This window comes from Cupressus sempervirens, chromosome 10 (assembly GCF_028749045.1).
Source record: "Cupressus sempervirens isolate cs-2001-9-10 chromosome 10, ASM2874904v1, whole genome shotgun sequence".
Classification (NCBI taxonomy): domain Eukaryota; kingdom Viridiplantae; phylum Streptophyta; class Pinopsida; order Cupressales; family Cupressaceae; genus Cupressus; species Cupressus sempervirens.
Window position 1 is genome coordinate 353,978,642 of NC_143127.1, and position 26,494 is coordinate 354,005,135.

At 32.3% G+C, this 26,494-nt stretch overlaps 1 pseudogene; it reads left to right on the forward strand.

Moving 5' to 3' along the window:
• Nucleotides 1-21,102, forward strand: part of LOC149534046 (endoglucanase 25-like) — a 54,456-nt pseudogene extending 33,354 nt beyond the window's left edge.
• Nucleotides 21,103-26,494: the final 5,392 nt, after the last annotated feature.

The following is a 26,494-nucleotide window of genomic DNA, read 5'->3' on the forward strand; positions in this document are numbered from 1 at the left end:
CCTTTTGGACCTATTAGCATAGAAAGCTACTGTGGAGATAAATACTTTATTTTATTTGTTGATGATTATTCTAGAATGATGATAATAATGTACTTGAAGGATAAATTAGAAGCATTAAAAAAATTCAAGTGGTATCTAGCTAGAGTGGAGAAGGAAACTAAAGTGTCTAAGGTAAGATTGAGGAGGTGAATTTGAATCTCTAATGAATTCAACAAATTCTACAATGAAAGAGGAATGAAAAGATAGGTATTAGCGGACTTTCCCTTGGATGGACTTAGCTATCTCCCTATCTAGGCTTGAGGGAGATAAATATGATGATGTTTTTGCTACTACTAATGGTTGGCCCCCCCCTAAGGCAACCATTAACCCCAAGGACTTCTAGGGTTCTGATGATAAAGACCCTCCTTCAGCTAGCACTGCTCTTGGCACCTGAGGCTTTATGCTTCTCTTTTAATAGTTTTTTTGATGAATAGTTGTTAATCTATCCTTGTTCCATTTGAACTCATGGGGTGATCTTGTATCCCCCGACCCCTTTTTTTTATGAATATGTATCTTAATATTATAAATTAATGGAAAGGTCTATTCATAAAAAAAATATAGGCATCAACACTTGGTATACCTTAACAGAATTATATAGAAGAAAGAAGAAATAGATCTATCGTGGATTGTGCAAGGACATTGATAATAGAGAAAAATGTTGCAATCAAATACTAGAAGGAAGCAATCAGCAAAACAGTTCATACCTTGAACTGAGTTCAGTAGAAGAAAGATTTAGAACAAATAGCTTATGAATTATGGTATGCCTATAAACCTAATGTTTGTTACTTCAAATTATTTGGAAGAAAATGTTATATCTTAAAAGAGACAAGGAAAGGAAAATTTGATGTGAAAAGTAATGAAGGCATATTTTTGGGATACTCCAACAAAAGAAAACCATATAAGTGTTTGAATCTATCTACTCACAAGGTTATAGAGAGTGCACATGTAAAGATTGATGAGTTTGTAGAAAAGAGTGAAGAACAAAGCAACAAGGAACCTAAATACTAAATAAATTTTGTCTACTATAAACTTGATACTTTACCTAACACAATTGGGAATTGACAACCTTCACCATCCAAGCCCCCAAAATCTCCAATTCAACTCGAGTCACAATCAGAAGGACTTGAGTCTCTATCAAAAGTACTTGAGATTTAGGTAGTGGAAATTGGGTCATAGTTTGAAGGACCCAAGTCACAAATAGTAGGACCCTAGCATGATTTAGAAGATCATTTTGAGCATAGTGAACCATGTCATTCAAGTCCTAAATCCAAGGAGAAGATACATGTGCTTGCTAGATATATTAGAAGGCATCATGCACCTGATAAAATCATTGGAGATTAGTCAAAAGGAATAATGACAAGGAAAAAATTGAAAGGTACATGTTTTCTTACTAAATTTGAACCAAGAAATGTTAAAGATGCATTAGATAATGAAAGTTGGATTAAAACTATGATGTAGAGATAAAAAAAATTTAAAGGAATAAGACTTGGTCTCTTGTTCCTTGACCCAAGGATAAGAATTTATTTGACACAAAATGGGTATTTAGAAATAAGTTGAATAAAAATGGAGAAGTATCAAGGAATAAGGAAAGGCTAGTGTGCAAGGGTAATGCTCAAGAGGAAGGTATCGACTATGGAGAAACATTTTCTCCTATTTCTAGACTATAAGTTTTTAGAACACTACTTGCTTATGCTACATATAACTTTTTTAAGTATATTAGATGGATATCAAGTCAAATTTCTTGAATGGAATCCTAGAAGAACAAGGACCAAAAAAGAAGATATTGCTAGCATAAATTTTTGTAGATGATATATTATTTATTGGTCATGATAACTTGTGAAAATCTTTAAAAAAAAAAAATGAAATAAGTAAGGAATTTGAAATTTCAATGTTTGGAGAGAACAAATTCTTTATTGACCTACAGATTCAATAAAATAAATATGGTATCTACATCACTCAATCAAAGTATATCAAGGAGATTTTGAAGAAGTTTGGAATGGAGGATTCTAGACTAGTTGGAACACCTATGTCTACTAGACATAAGTATTCCAAAAATGATGATTCCAAAGAGGTGGGTTAGACTACATATAGATCTGTTATTGGAAAACTTTAGTATGTAGTGCATACAAGACCTGATATTGCACTTGTAGTTGGTATGGTAGCAAGATTTTTTGATAATCCAAAAGAAAATCATATGATGTTAATGAAAAGAATCATGAGGTATCTAAAGGGTACTATAGATTATGGATTGTGGTATAAGAAAGGAGGCAAATTTTAATTGAAAGCCTTTACTAATGCCGATTAGGCAGGAAGTATTGATGATAGGAAGCACACTAGTGGTGGAGCATTCTTTCTTGGAAAGAGGCTAGTGTCTTGGACAAGAAAGAAGAAAAATTGCATCTCTCATTCAACAATAGAAGTAGAATATATTGCAACAATAGTCAATTGTTCTAATATTGTTTGATTCAAACAACTGTAGATAGGTATGAAGGAAGAAATCAAGGATCCAATACTTATTTTCTATGATAACACCAATGCAATTAACATTTCCAAGAATCTTGTGATGCATACTAAGACTAAACACATTGCAATAAAATATCATTTTCTTAGAGAATTGGTGCAAGACAAAGAGGTGAGATTGAAATATGTGAATAAAATGGAAGAAATTGTAGACATATTTACCAAGCCATTACCTAACAATGCATTCTTGTATCTAAGAGGTAAGCTAGGGATTATTCCCCTATCTAAAACTCACTAAACAATATTTAGTGATGCATCCACCAAGAATTTGAAGATCAGTTAGGGTTGATGTAATATTATCAAAGTAGATCACATATGAATCAATACATTAGGCACATGGAAAGTCCATTGCATGTTTTCTTTGGCATAAGATGTCAAAGAGAGAGATTTTGTTGTAAATATCAAGAAATTTTGTGATCATTTTAGCTTTTGGCATCAGATATCAAAGAGGAAGAGTTTTTTGTCAAATCAGATTAAGAATAAAGAGAGATAGTTTGATGACAAAGGGAGAAACTGCAATAAGAGTAATCAAAGAATCATTCCAGAGAGAGAGATTGATGTTAGAAGGAGCTCACACTGATAGACAGAGTCTCACACTGATAGACAGAGTTCTTATGGATGAGAATCATAATTAAAATAATGATGTTATCCTTAGTTTTATTTTGCTCTAAAATTTCATTGTATTATAACATATTGTGTTTCAATCAATGCCAAAGAGGGTGATTGTTGAAAATAATTGTTCAATTGTTATTGTCTTTGATGTTACACAAAATGTCAAATCTTTACTAGTCAATGTCTACTGACCTCACTTGGGAAATGAAGATAGTTTTCAATATCTATCGAGCCTTCAAGAGTTTACCAAGTTTAGAGTCAGTGCACTAGTAGAATTTTGGTAAATAAATGACCACATGACTAAAAATTTTAGTCATAAGTCTAAAAATTATAGTTACGTGACTAGAAGTGATCAAATTCTTTCAATGTTTTATAGTTGAAGCATAATGATTAGCGGTCACTTTCTAATATTCATCATGGATAATGATTGATAATGATCCATAAATGATCAAATTTTCATCATATTCATCATTATAGCTTGTGGTGATCATTGCTAATCAAAGCAATAGAGGAGTGGCCTAGGCGATCAGCGATGAGATGAAGTCATTATTATAGCTTGTGGCAATCATCACTAATTGAAAAAGTCAGCTTTTAGACATAGAGACTGGCGATAAAGAAAGGTTATCACTATATTTTATAGTGATCATCATTGATCAAGGTATTTAAAAAGGCTTTAGTGATCAACGATAAGGGTTTTCTGATCACTGAAGGATATGGTGATGAAAGGCTATATTATTAAGCAGTTATTGCTATATGGTATGCCAATAAAGTAAGTATAATTGTTGATTACACTTGGTGTAATGGAGATATAATGATCACTGATGAGATGCGGAATATTGACATATGTTATAGTGATTCTTTTTGCCAGAATAAAAAATAGAGATTTACAATCACCATACCTAATAGTGAAAAATTGTATTAGGGATCACAGTTGAAGGATTTGCATTGTGGCAATGAGCGATGGTGTTATCATTGTTACTATAGTGATGGGCACAAAGTTGAAAATAGTTCTCTATTGGAGGAATTTGACAATGGTGATCAAGAGACTCATATGTTCATATCACTAATGGCTATAACAATGAATGTTTGAATATATTTTGATTGTGTGGAAAGAAAATGCATGATATGACCTCTGATAACTAGTTCATCTGGTACAACGATAAAAAATGACTTTATGTTTTGATTCGTGTGAAAAGAAAATGCATGAATGTAGTCTATTTTCTAATAAAAGGGTAATCATTACAGTGTTATGGTAAAAAATTATGATAAGTTAGCCACTAAAGTTAACATTTGTGTTTAGTCTTCATAGAAGATTTGTATTTGAAAAAGTATTAGGAACAGTCATGGAGAACTCTGGTTTAGTTCAAAAAATGAAAGCATAGAAGGTTAAGAAGGTGAAGGCTAACAAAAAGTAGAAAGCTGATGATGAGGTGCCACCATGAAAATTGAATGAGGATCTCATTGAACAAATGGAATTTGCAAGCCCTAAATCTAGAAGTGGTAAATTTTCTTCTCCAGACAAGGTGGAAGACAAGTATAGTAAGGTTGGAGATTTTTAGACTTAGACTAGAGGCTATGAGTTGTTTCTATATCATTATGTGAGAAGAAACCATTAGGCACCCATATGCCATCCTTGGGAGATGAATTTGGGAAAATTGACAGTGCTAAATGTATTCTTGAATGTGGAGATGCTCAAGGTCATTATGAGAAAATATAATGCTGAGGATAGATGTATATACGAAAAAGATGGGAAAAAATTCATGGAAGTATCTATTGAATTCTTGAATGAAACATTTAGACTCACTGATGGATTGACAAAGAAATTGTCTTTCATTGAATTGAATAATAAATATGAATAGTCAAATATCTCATACATGCAATCGAGGTTGATCTTGCATAAGATAGAGAAGGGGCCTTTGAAATCAATAGATAGACCTCCTTTTAATGTAAAATTGTTTAAGACATACTTAGATATGACTTATTAATCATATGGACAAGTAGGGGGAATCGAAGCACCTGATTTGATGGAGGTTGGCCCTGTGGTGTTAGCATCAGATGTGCAGATGCTTGAACCAAGACCCTATGATTACGTAAAGTATGTTGTTGACAATATTCATATTGCTTTTGTTAATTTTAATAATTTAGAATACCCTACCTTTAAGCACTATTCATTATTTATGCATATGGTTTTGTATTTTGGATAAATAAAAGGATTATGGGTTGAGGGTTTATTATTGAATTTAAGAGAGTCCAATGGGGATATGAAACCAGTTCAAATGTGGATATTAGTATGAGATTATAGGTTTAGTGCTTCTTTTTATCTAACATTTGAAGATAACTTTGTGCAACCTTTGTATACACTGTTTGGACACCACTCTTTCCCTTTAATCAACCCTCACATCAAAAGATTCTTAAGACCTAAGGAGAATGGGCTAGGTGAGAAGATTAAGCATAATTGGGGAGATTGGTATGCTTATGACTATTTCACTTTTGTAAGAGTGTTTGGATTTGAAGGGAGACCATATAGATTTCCTGCATCAGTGCTTGATCATATTTCTTATTTGGAGATTGTTACGAAGATGTCCTAGTCCAACAAGAAGCATTTTGGAGGTAGGTAGAGAAAATAGTCTTTCCTTCTTGTAACCTTATCATTTGGATATTTTACTATTTGTTCAACTAGGTCATATGATAAGATAGAAGGAAAACTGTAGAATGAGTATCATATGCATACTATGGATTCCTGGAGTCACTATGATCTAGAAGGATGCATTCATGTATGTAGAAAATAAAAAAAGTTGGCTGATTTCAATCACCATGGAAATGAGAATGAAGAAAGTTTCAAAAACATGGAATTGATTGAAGTAAAAAAAAAGATTGAGGAACAAGAGAGGGAAATGGAAGAACAAAGGCAGAAAGCCAAGGTACAATTTAGAGAAGAAATTCAAAGAGTTCCAGATTTCCTTGTTCAAGTTTCCAGAACTATAGAAAGGCCAATACTTCAGCCTGTGGAACATGATGTGCAAATCCTAGAGAGTGTAGATGCCTAGAAGGATGAGAGACTTTTAGGGTCTAGAAAATTTGTAAATGATGATGCTTTCATCAAATCCAAAGAATTTATAGCTATATTATATAAAATAGAGGTAAACTATTGAGGTAGAGTATCCCTAATATCTCTCCTAAGAATGAACAACAATTATATTTCAAATATGAAAGAAGATATTAAGAGAGAGGTTGAACACATGACTCCAGCAAGAGGGAGACAATTTCTAAATGAGGAAGGGGTAATGGTTCTACCTAGTTGGGACTTAAGTGCATCATATATTTTTGATAGTTTGATCAAGTCGGGCAAGCAGGATATGAAGTTGGATGTGCAAGGAGTTAAAGATGTTATTATTGGATCATGATTTGTTGAGGATGAAAATATATGTTGCTTTGGGCTTTATATCTATTGCATAAGAGGCTAAAAATCATCGATGTTGATCAAGCATTTGGTCATTTAATAACATTAAAAGTTAGTGTCACAAACCCAAACAATGTTGTAGGCATGCAAGTAGATCTTGCATTATTCAATTAAAGAAGTGTTTCATAGGTTACTCTTGAAAGAGATAATTGGAAAACTATGTACACAGATTTGTTGAAAATACGACAACCTCAGATGCAACTGAGGAAACAATCATCGGATGATGCCCTAAAGTTTGAATTGAAGAGGTTGTGAGAGGAAAATGCTAAATTAAAAAATATCTCAATGATTAGAAGGGAGGTTGCTAATACCATGATTATAATTTTTTTCAAGAAATTTCTAGTTAAATTAGGTCAGGTCTGGGATGCTTATAATGTGTATAAACCTCTAGCCCAGAGACATAACAAGATATATAAGAAATTGGTTAAATAAAGAGATACCCTCAAAGAGGACAAAGATATAAAGGAGGCTGAGAAATTGATTAGAGATCATACTATGTATTCTCAAGAATTCAAGGTTTCTTTTAGACTGATAGAGGAATTAGTGACAGAGTGTAGATTTGTATCTTGGTAGGAAGAAAATGGTGACATAATTAGCCAAGATAGATGGATGGATACATGCCATGTGATGTAGAGAGAAGCCCTAGAAGCAACACAAAATGATGACCTAGAAATGACAAAAGCTAGCAAGTAGATAGAGCATATGTTCAAGATCAAAGTCAAAGTCTGGGAGATTATCAATGATGCAAATTTGGCAGAGGATGACAAGTATGCTGAAAACATCAGGCTATGCAATGATTTTATTGAATCATCATCATCAAAATCAGTGACATAAAGCCTTTTGTTTTATAATTATGTTAAACGTGCATTCATTTTGTTGTTAATATGTTAATTAGTTATGAATTTTGTAAACAAAGGGACATTCCCTTTCACAATGTAACTAATCCAATGCCTATAATTATAAGGGTTGGATTTTAAATAGGATATCATAGGATAATTTTTTTTACATTATATATCAAAGGAATCTTATCCTTTTTGTTCACTTTGGATTTTTCCAAGAGTGTTATATGTAACAATGTGGTGAAGCATTTTAAATTTAATATAAAGGATTATATGCTCGTTTGATCTTTTGGTGATATCGATTATGTCTCTTTCATTTTGTTTCCTCTATCTACATCGCTATCTTATTGGCCTCTTGAGGAGAGTTAAAATAAATAAGATCTGATATTAACATTTTCTTGAGCATTTCAAGCAATTCATACTTCATTAAAGTGACAACAATTTTTCTTAAAGAGATTTGTTTTTGTCTTGGAGAGTTACATAAGCACTATGAAGGATTGATAGAAATTTGATAAAGAATCCTTTGGTTAAGACACTAGTCAAATGTATTCATTTGAATCTTCATGTTGATTGCAGAAAGGACATACATCCAAGTGACAAAGATAGAAAAAACACATACATATATTCATATACATTTACAAAACTTTTACTTAAACCTTTTCCCTTTTTCATTTATCTTTTATCAACACCCATGATTTGACAAGTTATCTGATCAAAGCCTCAAGGGTGTGAGGTATAGGCCTACCAGCCTTGGTCCTACAGAGCTAGAATTGCAAAGGTTTGCATCCTATTTGGGTAGGACCTGTTAGTTGGAAAATTGCTACTAGGAATTCCAAGAATTGGATTATTATTCCATAGGAAACCTAATCCATCAATTTGGGCACCAACACAAGCCAACAAAAAAAGTAATGCATGATTAACACATTATAAAATATAGATAAGATTTTACCTATTTTACTTGGTATAGTCAAAGGTGTTTGCAAGCTCCTTGTTGTTGACAATGCACTTGGCAATATCAGAGTGATGACTAAAGGAGGCATTCGAACTTCATCATGAGATGAAGAATAAATTGTTAGCAAAGATATTTTCAATGGATAAAGATCAAATGGGATACAAGCTAGAAGCATCTAAAAATAAAAGTGAAGTGTTATAATGTTGTAAAGAGAAAGTGTTACTTACATGAAGGTTGTACACTACAACCCTCACCATATTGACCACATGGTCTCATAGGTGTCACAAAATGCTGTAGAAGAACACATAATATTTTAGATCATGATCCATGAGATACTATAAAATATAAAAATCTATTGAAATTTTATTATTGCTTTAGATTAATTATTGCTTAGCTTCAAAGAATCGACTCTAAGTATCAATTCTTCTTTTAATGCTTCTATCTGCTTGGTTACGTTTCTCTCGAGTATAATGCTAATAATTTCATCACTATATTTTTGTATGAGCTTATGGGCCATGAATATGGGGTCCATCCTATGGGTGATTTCATCTAGAAAGGACGCCTATGTTTTAGACCGCATTTGATCTACTATCTTTTTGCTTTTCCCTATCAATAAGTGCCAAGTTGTGACATCAATATCAGTAAATTTCCATCAAAATAACTCCAAAGACATAAAGAAAAGAACATAATAATAAAAAATTTATTTCTATATAATTTTTACAATTACAATAATTAAGGTTTACCTTTAGTGAAGAAAGTGTGTGAGCTGGTACATTCCCACATGTGTGTTGTGGTGTATCCATGTCACCCTGTGAAAAAGAGTAGTAATCTTAGCAATCAATAGTGAAATAAGGGTATCCAAACTTACCAAAAAATATATAAATAAAATAGTAGATTGTATATTGGAGTTAATATTAATTAGAGGCTATTGATTTTAATGTTATACTTACTAGTCCCATGATAGGGAATTTTTTTTGTATCTACATGATTTAAATTGTAATCTATCAGAATCTCTTCCCTTTCACTTATTTTTTTTATCACACATACAAAAACATGATTTCCCTTGTGTGCCTTGAATATAAAATTTGACCATTTATTAGTTGACATCGGTCAAGAACTATTTATAAATCTTGCAATATTCCCTATTGCTTTTGGCCTTCCATCAATATATTACAAATTATGTAGAAGACGAAAATTACATGATGCATTCATTGATATGTCATTTCTAGATGAACTATTCGTGACCTCAAAGACTACACTTATTCCAAAATCACAAGTTTTCTTCATTTTGTATAACTTTTTATACAAAATTTATGGCCATGGTAGTAGATATCTTTGTGGTGTTTGATATGCAATTATTCAAACATGTCAAGATTATTTGCATCGATATGTGAGTTGATATTAAACTTATGGATCATGATTAGTAATCTTTTACTTACCTTTTTATCTCTTAAGTCATATGCTAGATCATGTACTATTGGCGTAACATTGATATCTTCATTATGATGAGCTTCTTTAACCAACAATGCAACAACATCCCATCTTAATGAGTGGCCATTTTATTTAGACTATCAAATCCATACCATCATCCAATCAAGATTGTTTGCAATATACAAATGTAGTGCATCTCACTCATGACCAACTATAAAGAAAATAACTAGACCAGTTAGAAACAAATTATATTGATGGTGGATAAGAATTAATTAACTACAATAACATCTTATAATTACCTCACACTCTCCTCAATCTACCTTTCCCCATCAGATACTCCCCTTCAAATTTGTTAATAGAGTTGGGATCCTAAATGTGATCTAGATGGATATTTGCTACAAACTTTGGAAGATATTCACTAATGTACACCATGGTCTAGTATACCATATATCTCTCTATCATAGAACTCTCATAACATGTTTTTTGTTGAACCAAGTCCTTCATAAATTTCAAGTGCCTCTCAACCATCCACATTGCCCTAGTTTGTATAGGTCCATACAATTAAATCTCAAAAACTTGATGTATGAGGTAGTGTTCTTGAGCATTGAAAAAAATTTAAGGTAGACACTTTTGCATTTCAAACATAAGTTCTGGAATTTTTCTCTTCCAATATTTTATATATTTTTTTTATCAATTTCTTTAGATGATAACCACCTAAAAGAGATTCAATATGCAAGAATATATAAATGAGATTTCAGATAAAAATATACAATAGAATAGATAAAAAGTAAAGCATGTCATAAATATAATATATGTACAAAAAATCTAAGAAATAAAACTTCTAATCTCATGTATTTTCCAAGATCATATATAACTAGTTTAATACTATTTTCAAACTAGTGTAGGAGGCAAAGAGGTAACGCATACTACAATCATTAAAAAATTTATCTTTTCAAAATATTATGAAATAATACAATAGGTAGTACATGTAATTTTACAAATATATTGTATATAGAGAACATGACTTACCTTGACGAAGGTATGCCAATCATGTGTTTTTAACCCTGGCCCAAAATCACCTTTATTTGATACAAGACTGCTTATATTTGTAGTAAATCATGTGGGATTTTTATTTTTTATTTTTATGACTTCTTTTAATATATTACTTTGTTGCTTCATTAATAACGAAGGAAGGGCACTCATATTTATGTAGTCTCCATTGCTATTTGATTCAATGAAATCTTTTAGGGCATGATTAGATTCATGGATGTCATTACAAATTTTGGCAATTTTTTCTCTATCACACCTTCCATCTAATATTTTCCATAGTTTCTTTGTTACATTCTTTCCAATATGCATATCATCAAACAAATGCACAATTGAGAGATCTTTGTATTATGGTCACCTACTAAAATTGAGTACAATAACTTTTTATTCCTCTAGAAAGTTGGTCATTGATGACTTGATGACCTTCATGAGCATCAATTACATCATTACTAAATAAAAGACAATATCAAAATATAAATTTCAAACTTTAGACCACAAATTGGCCATTACCTCGGTGATTTAGTCAATTGTATTCTAATCTCCATAGATGAGGTGTCATTCTTTGTGGCCTTGATGTTGTCTCTTCTTTCCCATTAAAAAGATGTTTCTCAGTAATTTAATACTTATGATTATTGTGGAGAAAGTGCCTAAACTTATTGAATACCTACTTTTCTAAACTTCTTGAATGACGATATTTCATCTTCGAACCACAAACAAGACATACATTTTTTTTCTTTGTCTAAACACCTAAAAGATCATGTACAATTAGATCATGTACAATTATCATGCACAACTTAAGCATACAACAATAATGTGTAAGCACTATAACCAACCAAAAATATGTGACCTTAACAATATAACATACTGCAAAAATGAGTTAGGCCAGGGACATCATGTATTGTCCATACAAGCATTGCATAAAATTGAAATTGTCTTTGTCCTATTGGTCTAGAGATGTCACACACAGTGACCCCATTCTATAACTTCAAAAATTCATCAATAAGGGGTTTAATACACATGTTCATATCTTTAACTTGGTACTTACCTATTAATTGAATGAACATAAATATTACATAATTATTATGATCATTTGATGCACTATTTATAAATTAATTTAGATAACTATTAAATAAAAAATATTTGGTACAATCATTTACAACATTATGTGCTCTCTCTTTATGGACATCCAAGGAGGAATATTATTATTAATAACAAAAAGAGACCATACTGAGTAAATAGATCTCATATCTCCAAATGGATTGACATCATCCACTGCAAATGCAAGCTTGAGATTACAAGATTCTTCTTTAAAGTGTGGCCATATTTCTTCTATCTCTTTAAATGAAAAACCATCTGTAGGCATTCACATAATGTCATCTTGACTTCTATTGCATACATGGTAATCCATAAATTGTGCCAAGCTAGTAAACCTAAATAATCATTCAAGATGTGGAATAATGAGAATGTATTGAAGAACCTTGTAAGACATCTTTTTTGTTATTTGATTTGATCGATATCTAGTAATATGACAATCAGGGCATTTTGTTGCAAATTCATGTTGTTTATGATATAGAATGTGATCATTGGGACATGCATGTATTTTCTAATACTTCATTCTAATTTAATTCATAATGGTAGATAATTCTTAGTACGAATGAGGCAAAATGTTTGATAGTGGTAACAAAAACTCACCTATCAACTTACAACAAAAAATATGAATTATTAATATAATGAATAGTAATGGTATGTTAATATTGAAGATGACAAAAATGGCATATCTTAGCATATGTGACATTGCTACATTGGATAAACCATTCATAACCTTCAAGTTCACCAACAACACTATGGTAGAGAGAAGAGTTGTTTGGGAGTCTTGGTATAGGGGCTCGTGTGCCTTCTCAAGTATAGGTATATCAAGACCATCTTCATCATCATTATTAGATGTGCTAGTACCATCATCATGAGCATCTTCATTAGCTGTGCCAATACCATCATCTTCAATCATGTCCTCTCGCACATTGTCATCTTCTTCCATGTGAGTGTTATCCTTAGCTTGGATATTCACACCTCTATGTTCCTCTAGTTGGAAATCCACATTCACCAAATGACAAAAATTGTGGCCCCCTTCAACATGACCATGTTGCCTACATTGAATCTAGGCTATTGTGATTATAATTCTTCAATTCTTTAAGTCCTTACACCTTTTCCAAGGACAATTATATTTATCAGCTTTTCTTCAGAATTCAGACCACAATCTAGCAATTGTCTTGTTATTTTGTTATGGGTTCATATTGCCAGGCGTGGTCTTTCTTCATAGGATAATATATTTGAAAAGTTATTGGACATGTTGTACTTAATGCTTATATCTGCACATATGGTTTTGAAAAAAAAACCTAGTGTAATTAATATTTATATTTGCAAAAATATTGGACATGTTTTACTTGTTTATATCTACACATATAGTTTTGAAATAAAAATTTGGTCTAATTAATGTGTATATCTATTAAAAATATTAGACATGTTGTACTTAATGTTTATATCTGCACATACGATTTTGAAAGAAAAATTTGGTCACCTTGCTCAAATTCACCCATTTTATAATCAATGAAAAGTTATCCACTTACATAAAATTTCATTGTTTGTGGTTAAAGATTTATTGTTAAGGAAATTGGCAAGGAAGCAAGGAAAAAAGTTAGAAGAAGCCAAAGATTTCATTACATGTATCACCTCCCAAAATCCAATTATAGAAACAAAAATAAAGAATTTGTAGAAATGCAAGATGGAGAAGCAGAAGAGTTGGACAAGGTTCCAATAAACTCAAAATTGTTAAACCTTCCAAAAAATTGGAATTCTTATATGTTCAATGTACAAAAAGCCAAAGTGAGGCAATGGTGCAGGGGTCCAAGGTCCTAAACAAGATGGTCAAACATCAAATTTTGGATAGATTAGGTGATTAATAAGTGTCCAAGTTGACACATGGCAATAAGTCAATCTCAAGAATCCTAGAATGCATTTTAGGAAAATTTCTTGCATGTTGTAATAAGGCCTATGAGCAAGTTGTAGGTCAATCAATATTGGTCAACACTATGAGTTTACCAAAAATCTTCAATTTTATGTTTTCTAGAATGCTTGCATGTTTTATCAAGTTTTGGTAGGCATTTGGAGTCATTTTTTTGGAAATATTGAAAAGTTGCAAAAATTGTCAAAAAGTTGTCATGCAACTTTTCTTGCAAATTTGGAAGGTCAAAAATCACAATTGTGTTTTAATTGAACAAGTAGAGGTGAATATGTAAGATCAAGAGGCTTCACCATAAATTGAATGTTCTTCAACCTAGGAAGGTTGTTGGTGTTGTGATGTACAAAATTTGAATCAATAAAGCAATTTTTGGTAGGAAAATAAGTGCAGATAGCAAGTACTATTTTGACAAGCAATCAGAGGAATGAAGTTGTAGACGAGGTTCATGATGAAAAGAAGATGGTGATGGGTCAATGCAAGACCATAGATAGTATAGAATTGGAGTGTCTTAATGTAGAGGCAATGAGTTATCCATGGACAATAAACATAATTAAAGTGCAGACAAATGAAGTGAAAATATTAAGGTTAAAGTTGTTGAATTGGATGAAGCCATAATTTTTGGAAAGTGGTATGTTGAATAGTAAAAGTATGGTATTTATGTCACCAAGGCAAGGTAAACCTTGTGTAAAGATGAAAAATATTGGTTCATGTGGAGCCAATGTATCTCAGATAAAAGAGCCACCAGACATTGGCACAATTATGATTATTCCTATAATCCAAAATAGGGTTGAAGAAAAGAAGATCATAGTTTGGCCTCCAAGATGAATTATGAAAATACTCATGATGTATCCACCATCCTTGTCCAACAAAAACCCCTGCACAAAAATTACAAAAATGCTTAGCTCAATAATTGAAAATCTAGTTATTCTTAATATTTACAAGCAATAATAGAAAATAATGTTGATGGTGGGTGTAAGAAGTAGTGAATGAATGGTTTTTTCTCAATTATCTATTTTTTCAAAGTTTCAAAATAAATTATACAAAATACAGTCAATTACGACATTTAAAAATATACATAATCAAATTCAATGATACCTTGCTGAATGTAATTTAAAACATTGAAATTAAAGTTGTTATTATTATTTACATAAAATAAAAAGTTTTTTACCATCTATAAAGCAATGACTGATTAGTTTTTATTTTGATTATCTATAGTTTTTAGACCTTTCAAAACATATTATTTTCATTATCTATATTATTTTGATAATCAAAATGTTTGGAAAAATACATACAACTATGTTAATCAACATCTCAAAAAAAATACTCCATCCAATCTAATGATACATCGAAAAATGTAAATTTAGAATATTGACAAAAAAAAAGATTCAAGGCTGAACATAAATAGTACACTCATATTTTAACTTATATAAATGAATTTCACTAAATTTTTTCATAGAATCTCATTTATTAAACAATTTTGTGTAAGCTTTACTTTACATGAACCAACTATTTGAATCAAAATCAAATTCAGCTGATTTGAACTATCTAAATTTTAGACGAAATCAAAACCAAAACCACATTTTCAAAAAATTGAGAAGAGGCTACTTAACTCACCTAGAAATGCTCCAAACCCCAAATAAATAGCAAGATACACCAATATTAATGAAAATTGCAATTTGAATTGAAAATAATCATAAATCATTCATATAAACACAATAACTAATTGACTATTAATGCTACAAATGAAATATTATTGAGCAAATTGATGAATTAATATTCCAAGACTCACCTTTCTTTTTTGTTTTAGGTTGCCATCTTGTAGGTTGACACCATACCCCTGCTCTTTATAATGGAGTTGGTCGAGAGTCTATAAGACACTTGCCGCTGCATGAAGATTAAAAGGTATCAGCATTCAAGAAATATGACAGAGGCAATAATTAAAAATCTAAAAGCATTGCAAGCTACCAAAAGGAAAATAATTTCTTAGTATAATATTATTAAGTTGAGATGCATACAAGATATTAATAAATAAGTTAGATAAAGAAGAAGAAAAATAAATTGTTTGGATTATGTGAGAAGCATAACATACCAGTGCTTTTGTCCCTAATTTTATACAAATTGGACATATTTGTATAAGAGAAACCCACTCCAGCAGGAGATTCGAGAAATAGTAAATTTTCAGCTACAATGGTAAGAGTTATTATTATTGAATAAGAAATATATAACTTTTGCAATTTGAATGTCATCAAGTTTTTATCTTTTTATTCTTTGTCTTCTCTTGCATTCTGATGATAGATCATAGATCAAGGAATGTGATGGAAAATATTGATGATAAATATATATATGTGGATGTCCATAGTTAAATTTTGTGTATTTAGGGAGATCATGGTGCGATGTGAATAAGGATAGATCATATCCAAGATGAATATTGTTTCTAGTATGAAGTAAATTCTCAGCCTATGTGGACACATAGAGGGATGAAGGCCCATCCACCATGGAAATTTTCAAGTAACAAAAGGAACTATGCACCATTTTGGTCACAATAGGTGCCGACAGTAGTTGGAAATGCTATATTGATTTCTCAAATAAGTGTGTGTAGACATGATCAAGGAAGGATATACCATCTTGGGCATATGTATGCACATGATTACAAGGAGGAGGTACTCAATGAATTGAATAACACTTTCAAAAGATCACAATAAAATGTGTGGATTAAATGAAAGATAACTTAGAGCTTGATGGGTGCATTTTATAGAGATATGTGCATTTCAGTGGGAAGTGTTGTGTTGACTTCTTATATGTTTGTATGTTGACATGGAAAAATCAAAGAAGAATCATTTGCCAAACCCGATATGGGGGCTATGGAGAATTACTATGTTGAGTCCCCATACACACAGGTGAGAGTTCTCAAGAACCCATTTTGTAAACATAGAAATGACATAGAGATGAGATAAACATGGGTGATTTCCATTACCAGTTTGGATGGACTCCCTTAGCCACATGTACATGCATAAAAAATTCATTATCATTTAGAGTATATAGGATGTCATTGATTGTTGCTTCAACATAGGGGTTTGCCTCATTTTCTAACTACAAAGGTCATACTAACAATGATGGAAAAAATGGGGTGTGTAGAAGTGTAGATCAAAAATAAATATAGATAGCCCTATTGTCACTTTGAAGTGGGTTTGTTTAGCATAGTGTACATATCGGACATAATCAAATTTAGGAAATTATTATTAGAATTGGAATATTGTTAAATCAATCATCTTAAATTCAAATGAAAGTAGTGAATATATCATTACCTCTATTCTACGAGAATTTATTCAAGGAAAGTCACAACCATCTCTATAGGGCTCACAACCATCACTAGAAGCATGTCACCTAGAAAAATCCATCAAAAAAAAGAAAAATCTAATGAAATGATGTTGAGATGATCAAGGGGATAATGAGAGTAGGAAGATCCAAAAGTCCAAAAATTGAAACCTTAAAAGAAAAAAATAACCTCATTGAAAAGAGGCAAAACCTCAACTCAACTCTAGGTATTTTCCATCCACATGAAGCAAGGGAACTCAAAACTTCACTACAAGAAACATGCCAGAGGGAATGAGTAAAAAAGGAGATCTAAAATCCCCCTAGCTCCCATTGAGAAGCAAACTACATCCTTTGGGAGGGAGGCACTAAAAGCCCACAAAGCTCCACAACTACAAGCCAAAACAAACCTTCAAGTCCCCTCCAAACAAACCCACATAGAGACATCTAATTGTTTTCAAACAAGGGAGCAACAAGCTCCAAACAGGTAGAGAAGATAGAGAAAGAAGGCCCCCTCCATTCGTCTAGCTATCATCTCCATAACTGTTGTTGGCAACTACCATCATTGAAGCTAAAATTCTAGCTCAACCCATTTTGGCATTGGATTCTAAATAGATTAATAGTTGCAAAAAAAACTTTTGTAATATATTTCATATTTTAATGTAATCACCACGTTGGCTATTACTAATAAAAAAAATGTAATAGCCTTGTTCTACTTATTTTTTATACTTAGTATTGATTGAAGATATAATTGAAGTAGATTATAAAAAATGGAGATAAAAATATGGTACATGTATCACATGATCATGTTAATTGAGATGATAACTATATAACCTCCAAATTTGAATATGTCTAAATTATATAAAAAATTTATAAACTATTAAACTAATATAATTATTTCAAATATTTACAAGATATTTAAAAGAAGTAGTTGTAAGATTCTCTCACTTATTCTGCACATGTTATAAAGTAAAACAAAAGGTAAAACAATTTGAAGTAAAATCAGTTAATGTCAACCTTTAGTGTATCATAAAATTAGCATAACCAACTAAAGTACTTATCTTATTTATTATCACTCTCTTATCCTCCTCCATGTTGTGACAAAAATATTCCTAAATGAATCAATATACTTTTGTACATGAAAAGTAGGGTTCTTGGAAAAACTAAATTATTAGACTTTAGCTCCAAGTTGCTTACCATAAAGTAAAAATTTCACTTAATGAAGAAGTTAACTTTAGAAATTCAAATTCCTCAAATTTAAAATTAACTACAACACATCTCATTCTTTAAAAGATCATTACAATCTCAAGTAACTATTTATTACTGTTAAGGTGAAAACTATAGACATTTCATTTCTTTTATACATTTACTAATCACTTTGATTTGTTATGAATAATTAGTGTACACTTATTAATATATGCATGTCAACATTTCTAAAATACATTTTTAAATTAAAAATAATAATGGATGAATGAAATTTGATTGAGTTTATTAATGTAAACTAAGATTTATATCTTCTAGAAATGTTATCATCATTTAGAAAGTAAATAATAAATTAAATACTATGTGCTATTTTAATTAAAGATAAAAAGGAAATAATATGAACACTTAGCATGCAACATATAGACAAAAGATTAAATTGTTTAATGAAATGTGCATTAGAAACTTTGAAAATACTATGCAATAATTCTTTTCTTTCATTTTTACTAATTTTTCATGTAAACATTTAATTTTCCTTTAGATGTAACGAATATATGTTTTGTTTCAAATTTTTACGTGATAGAGGATTTCATATAATCTACAAAGTTGTTTAATTGTTTGATATGAGAACATTTATTTTTAGGTTGAAACATCTTTAGCTAAGACTGGACAATTGAAGGGTATCTATTCTATCAAATTCACTCATGGCACCATCTTGACTCAATTCCTTATGATGTTGGAACCTTGTACTCAATAAAACTTGATTCCTAATACACTTATTATAAACCATTCTTCAAATTCATCAACTATAAATAAAACCTATAACATTTCAAACAAATTTTAAATATTCAAAATATAAATTTAATTATACAATTACCAACAACCTATGTAAACAAATTAATTTTCAAACATTATAGAAATAATTTAATATAGAAAACACTCTACAAATAAAAAGAAGAAGGGGGGCCCTCAAATTTTCAACTTCGACTTGGTTATTATAAAAATGTTGATATTATTTGTTCACCTGCAACGATAACGTCGCACACAAAGTTTGTGAAGGTAATAACTAGAAAACTAAGCGACGAGAAGTGCCCTCCCACGAAAGATCCTTTCTTTATTCGATCACTTCGCCTTTCTTTCTTAGTTAGGGCCCATTTGGTTGCTAGAATACAACCGGAATAGGAATAGGAAATTAGAATATGATTTGTATTTTTTGTTTGGTGCGTGGAATAGGAATAGGGAATAGGAATACGTATTCTCATTTTAGCCCCAAAATGAGCTTTTGTCCATTCCAAAAAATACATGTAATTGGAATTGCTATTCTTGCATTCATTTTAACTTTCTCAAATTTGATTAAATTTTCAAATCCGCTTTGACCTGGGGTGAGCACTGGAACTTTGTTTTCAATATTTTCAAATATTTCAACAAGTCTCCAATGGCGCCGATTGCATCTTCAGAAATATTTTCAAATGGCGCCGATTGCAAGTTAACCCTATTCCAGTTTAAGCTTGCATAACCAAACAAGGGATAAACAAAATTGGATTGCATTTTTCCATTCCTATTCTTCATTCTCCATTCTCATTCAAATTTTCTATTCTAATTCTCAATTCCTACGCCTGCAACCAACGTTGTTTGTCACCTTTGACTGATTTCAACAAACAATCGACAGAAAATATGTGCCAGCTCTCTAAAAAGACACAGAAATGGCGGGAGCTACACTGTTATATTTCACAGCTGATTATTTTGCATCAAAGGGTTGAGATGATCAAGGATTGATGAAATAGAGGACCAAACAGAAAGTAGAAGAACAGGAAAAATAGACACCAAATTGAATTGAGAAACATGTTAACATAAAATTTTAAACTCTCTTTTAAATCATTCAAATGAATCTGTCTTCAGCTACCTAAAAAAAATCATTCCTTGTCAGATGACCAGCAGAAATCATGGTCTATTGATATTCCGGATGCCCTATTTATTCGTACAAATATAAATTGAAGCATTTTTGGAAAATCATTTTAATGAAAATATAGACATAGATTGTCAACATAGAAGATTTTAATTTGAAACTTTCATCACTAGAAGAGATGGGAAAAATTTAAAAATGTTGGTGGCGGGGATTACACGAAATATATTATCTAAAACTTTTAGAGACGTCCGAAGTGCAACTACCGCTAACTAGAAAAAAAAGTTGATGTTTTTTCAAAATATGGTAAAAACCAGCCCCAGTGAAATATGGTAACAAATAAAGTTTTCGTAATACCCTGACAACGATTTCGTAAAGTTTTCGTAAGATGCGTTTCTCAATGCTTCCAACGAAGAGCAAGATAAACGTTTCTTGTTTATTCAATCATTTCACATCTTTATGAGGGTCGTTATCACCTTTCTCGATTGATGTAGTGCGACATTTTTGACTGTATTCATAAAATATCGACAGAAAATATGTGCCGGCTTTCTAAAACAACAGAGAAATGACGGGGGTTACAAACACTTTGAATATTGTTAAAATATGCTTCAAACGGTGCTCACGATCGAGGTCTAGTTTGGCCTTTACATATTCTCCAGTTGGGTGTATCTGTTATAATTCATTTGTAGATTAGTCTGCAATTATGATGATGCTACACATTTTGTGCGGGCTTCTGATCTGGGTCTCACTTGGATCGGCGGACCCAAGTGAAGGGTATACTCAGTTGAACTTGACTAGTGCAAATTTTGACATCCAAAATCCATTTGATAAGGAAGCATCCGAATATTATAGCTTCATTAGTGGTGTCCACTCCATGTTAGTTTTTCATTTTTCACCATCATCTTCCTTTACATATTCATCAAGCTGTAAATCATCGGAGGGCTTCAGCTTCACGAACGACCCTTTTTACAATCACAGCAATAGCAAGCCAAGGATAGGAATAAAAATGACGGTTGAATTTCTAAATATTAATTTCCTTCTTGAATTTTCTATAAACTACTCCAAAAATAGATCTTCATGTTTAATTTGAGTGATGTAATTATGGTGCTGCAGGGATATGACTATTTCGAAGGAGTGGGGCAGATCGAGGCGGACATTTATGCACCGAAGGGAACGTGGGGAGTTTGCCTCATGCGAGTTTCCTGCAGTTATCAACATGCACCGTCAACAACGCTGCTGGTTAAGGACGAAAACCTTAGGGACTACGATGAGAAAGTAATGGCGTCTGATATTCATGATCGATTGATTCATCTGAATGTTATTCACAATGAAGAGGAGGGGAACATAAATGTGTTCGTGGATGGGAAAATAAATGTGTTCGCGGGCACTCCCTCTCCCTCTCTTCCCCCTTTGTATAAGGAACTGATTCTCTTCTTTTAGTCTTCTCTTTTATTTTAGCTAGAACTAGTGGAATTTCATGGCTACTTTGTAATAAGGTTCCTCTTTAGACATTTCCTTACTTTTTCTTTCTACAATTCAAGGTGCCAGTTTAAGGGTTTGGGATCCTTATCAAAATCCCAAGATTGTGATGTAGTAGAGAGTTGGGACCTTTGTTAAGTTTCTAGTTTTGTTGATCTTGGAACTATTGAGCTTTATCTCTCACACCTTTTTAGTGGTTTTATTTCTTTCTGTTCATGATGGTTGATCTATTAAAAGTCCTATCCTTCTCTCATGCTTATCTATTTAGAAAAATGATAATCTACATAACCATAACAATAGAAAATTATATTAATTAAGAATATTTATAAGGCCTCTATCATTACAATCACATGAGAGAGTAACAATCCACTACTAAGTCCTAGAATGGCCTAATTTAAAGATTTCAAAGAAAGTTGATTGGCTAAAAAGGGAAACTCTAAAGTCGTCGAGGTAAAATACAACTCGTCAAACCCTACCTGAAGAGTATTCCATTTTTCTTCCTTTTGATATTTTGGATCTTAGTCTCAGTTATAAACTCTATAGAGAAGATTCAAAGAAATTTTATTTGGATGGGCACTCAGGGAAAAAGTCACATGTCTTTGATCAACTAGGACAAAGTGTGCTCTCATAAGAAAGCTAGGGGAATTTCCATAATAAATACAAGAACAATAGACAAAGCATTGATTTCTAAAGTGGGTTGGAACCTTACAGAGGGTAAGAATGAATCGAATATTTTTTGAAAGCCAAATACTTGCATTATGAGAGTAATGATTCCTTCTTTAAAGTTACAAGGTTTCTAGAGGTTCTCCCCTATGGAATAAAACTCACAAGATGAAAACAAATCTTCATAGGCATAGAAGAAGAATAATAGAGAATGGATAGAAGAGAAAATTTTAGTCTAACTTGGGGTTTATAGAGTCCCCTCTTCAAGAGACTAATTCAGCTCACCATGTGCTAAGGATGACTACCCTTAAACATCACACACTAAAGAAAAAATTATGGTCGGAAAAAACAAGTCAACTTTGACTATTTAACACTTTTAGCCTATGAATCAATCCTTAGTGTGTGATGTCTAAGTCATCTGGCTAAGGACTGGCTCACTGCTAGACAGAGAGGGAAGATTGAGCATTTCTATCCTTCCACTAGATGGTTGATGGTGGTGCCCACGATAACCCTAACATCATAACGGATGATGTTAAAAAACTCACTTTCTACTCCCAAATTGTGATGTTTTTATCTAGGATAAAGGAGATAGATATAAATGGAGACATAACAAGTTGAGCTTGTTTATTGTCAAAATTCTTAAACTACTCTTGAGGAGAACACTGAGTTTGACCAGTTGTGGGATTATGTTTAGCTTCCTAGGATGATCTCAAAGGTTAATTTCTTTTGGTGGGTGACTATTCATGGTTCTAGACATTGAAACTTAATACCTAGGGCCGAAAAACCCTAACAATACATATAGAGTCGGCCAAATACATCTTTGACAATTATTTTAGATATTTCAGGTAGCCCAACTTTGAAAGGCCATAACTCTCGAACCATTGCTCTGATTGGCTATTGTAACCACTTTTTGGAAACACTAGCTCATGATCTACAAGCTTGAAATGATACAAATGCCCTTTTATTAAGGTTTTAGACGTCATTCAGGCATTCTAAGGCCTCCAATAGTGAGCCTAAAGATTTTTTTGCAATTTTTTCCACCGAAAATTTGCAATAACTTCTCTGATACTTAAGCTGGAGCAATGAGATTTTTATGGTAGGCTTATAACTCTAAAATGAACCTTTATCTAGAAAATAATAACATTCTGAGCCCTGTTGGAAATATTCAGGATAAGGTAGGTTACTGAGAGGGGAGGGATGACTCAGTAACTTATAAAACTTTTAACCAATTCAACATTTTAACCATTCACCATTCATTTGTCTAGTCTATTGCATAACTGAAAGAACAAACATTCATTGCACATGTAAACAAAGATTTGGTGACCCAGAAACCTTCCAAATAGAAAGTAAAACTAGGTTGGGGATGATACCCACAAAACTTCAATACTGCAGTATAAAACTGGCCTGTTAAGGCTTACAATGATCACTTTTGGTGATTTGCCCTGTTAGGAGCAAGTAGGACTGCTAGATCCACCTTGTTAGAGGATTTACAAACATACAGTGAAGTATGCACTCTGTTAGGAGATTTACAAAAAGACTGTTAGGTCCACCCTGTTAAAGGATTTATGAACTGATTCACCTGTTAGAATGAAGGAGTGGATCTTCTTACAACTGTTTGCTGATAAGATACTTGTTGCATTGATCACCTGATGTGATAGATATAACCTTTTTGCTCCTATGTTGACCTTGCTATGTTCCTTTTTATTCTATTGCTGATTTTCAATATCCTCTTTACATGCAAACATCAATCTTTTCTTTTATACACATCATGCCATACTAAAAATGATATCATATAACACATATATATACCACTCCAATATTTACAACTACAAGGTCAGCTAAAACATAAGTGAACAAAACATTACTGAGTCGGCCAAATAGTAGAAGACTCGAGTTCCTCAAGCTGACTCGGTGACCTTTTGATAGTTGACATCTACTACATTACTCGGCATCGTCATGCACTCGGTAGAAGTAGAGGCTCGGTTCATACTAGCCACACAATACTACTTGGGACTCAGTAATCATTGGTGACTCGATAGATATAGTGTAACTTGATAGAAGCTAACTTCTTCATTTACCTTGCTGTGCTCGGTGAACACTGAGTCCTTCATTTACCTTCCTTTGCTCGGTGAACACTGAGTTCTTCATTTACCTTGCTTTTCTCGGTGAACACTGAGTTCTTCATTTACCTTGCTTTGCTCGGTGAACACTGAGTTCTTCATTTACCTTGCTTTTCTCGGTGAACATTGAGTTCTTCATTTACCTTGCTTTGCTCGGTGAACATTGCTCACCTACTGAACTTATAAGGTAACCACTGAATGCTTGGTATACACTGTAGAATAAATGATGAGCTCAGTAAGCATTCAGAATCAAATAAGTGTTTGCACTAATGACAAATATATCATAATTCCAACAAGCTCATATGGAAAACTTACTAAAAATAGCAATTTGCCATAAATAGTAACCACCCTATCTACTAGTCCTTTTTAAAAGTAGAAAAGACTGAAAATAAAAGATTATTGCGTGATGCAAGATCGCTCTTACACCCAAGATGCTTCTGCATCAGTTACTCAAGGTAATTTGAGAAGTGACTTCGTCACGTCTCATGTGTTCAGAGGAAAACCAAGATGGTTAACCTCCTCCCTTGCTAGCCATGTGATGAATCCTCTACTAGACTCCCTTTCCATTTGACGAGATATTCCTCATAAGTTCTGTTCTTGGTACTTTTTCCAACACAACTGTCCAATATCTCCTCAATCTCCTTTGTAGCTGAACTAGCTGCTGGAATACTCCACTATGCTTCTGCAAGTTCATCTCCATCACCTCCTTCATAATACTCTATCAAATTTGAAATATTAGATATTAGTGAATTATTCAATTCAACAGGAAACTCTACATCACAAGAATTTCTAGAATCATGCCTTTTCACTATCTTGCACGGTCCAAACTTCATCTTTAGCTTATTATATGTACTCACTAGAAAATGCTCCTTTCTCAAATGAACCATGACTTTATCTCCAATCTAAAATTCCTTATACCTTCTTTTCACATTTTCCTTAGCCTTATACTATGTATTCATCTTTATGATGTGCTTCTTCACCTCCTCATGGATATTCTTCAAATATTCAATAAATTCTTTGACTTCAACACTGCTTATCTCTCCTTTATCCAACTACCTCAATTTTGAAGCATTTTTGGGACTGCTTCCATAGATAATCTGGAATGGTGATTTACCAGTACCCTTGTTGATAAAATTATTATATACAAATTTTGCCTATGGTAAAATCATATCCCATCCTTTTGGCTTGTCTCCAACCAAACATCTTAGTAAATTTTCCAAACTCCTATATGAAAAAAAGACTCTGCCACATGAACAACATCACTATTCTGCTTGCAAGGAATAAAATGTGCCATCTTTGAAAACTTGTCAACCACTACAAAAATAGAATCATGCCCACCCTATGTCCTCAGTAATCCAAGAACAAAATCCATGTTGATATCCTCCTACGACTTCTCTAGTATAGGTAATGGCTGATACAACCCTATATTCTTCTTTACTCCTTTCACCATCTGACATACTCTATAACTCTATACAAACTTCTTCACATCTTGCTACAACTATGGCTATTAATAAATCTCAACAACCAAAGCTATGGTTTTATCTCTACCAAAATGTCCAGTCAATCCTCCACTATGCTTCTTCTTGATGAGATTCTCTCTCATTGAACTTTTTAGAATGCATAACTGGATTCCTTTGAACAACATACTATCTTGGATCATGTTTTCCAACCACTTTGTCCTAAAAAGTGTAACAGGTTCTGTACAAGCCTTCAACACTTCTCCAAAATCAGGATCATCGGGATACATAGTATTGAGTTCCTTGAATCTAACCACCTCTATCTGCATTTCTGTTAGAAAAATTTGTCTTCTACTAAGAGAATCTACAACTTTGTTAGACTTCCCACTCATCCATTTAAAAAAAAATTGTATAACTTTGCAAAAACTTAACCCACTTCAAATG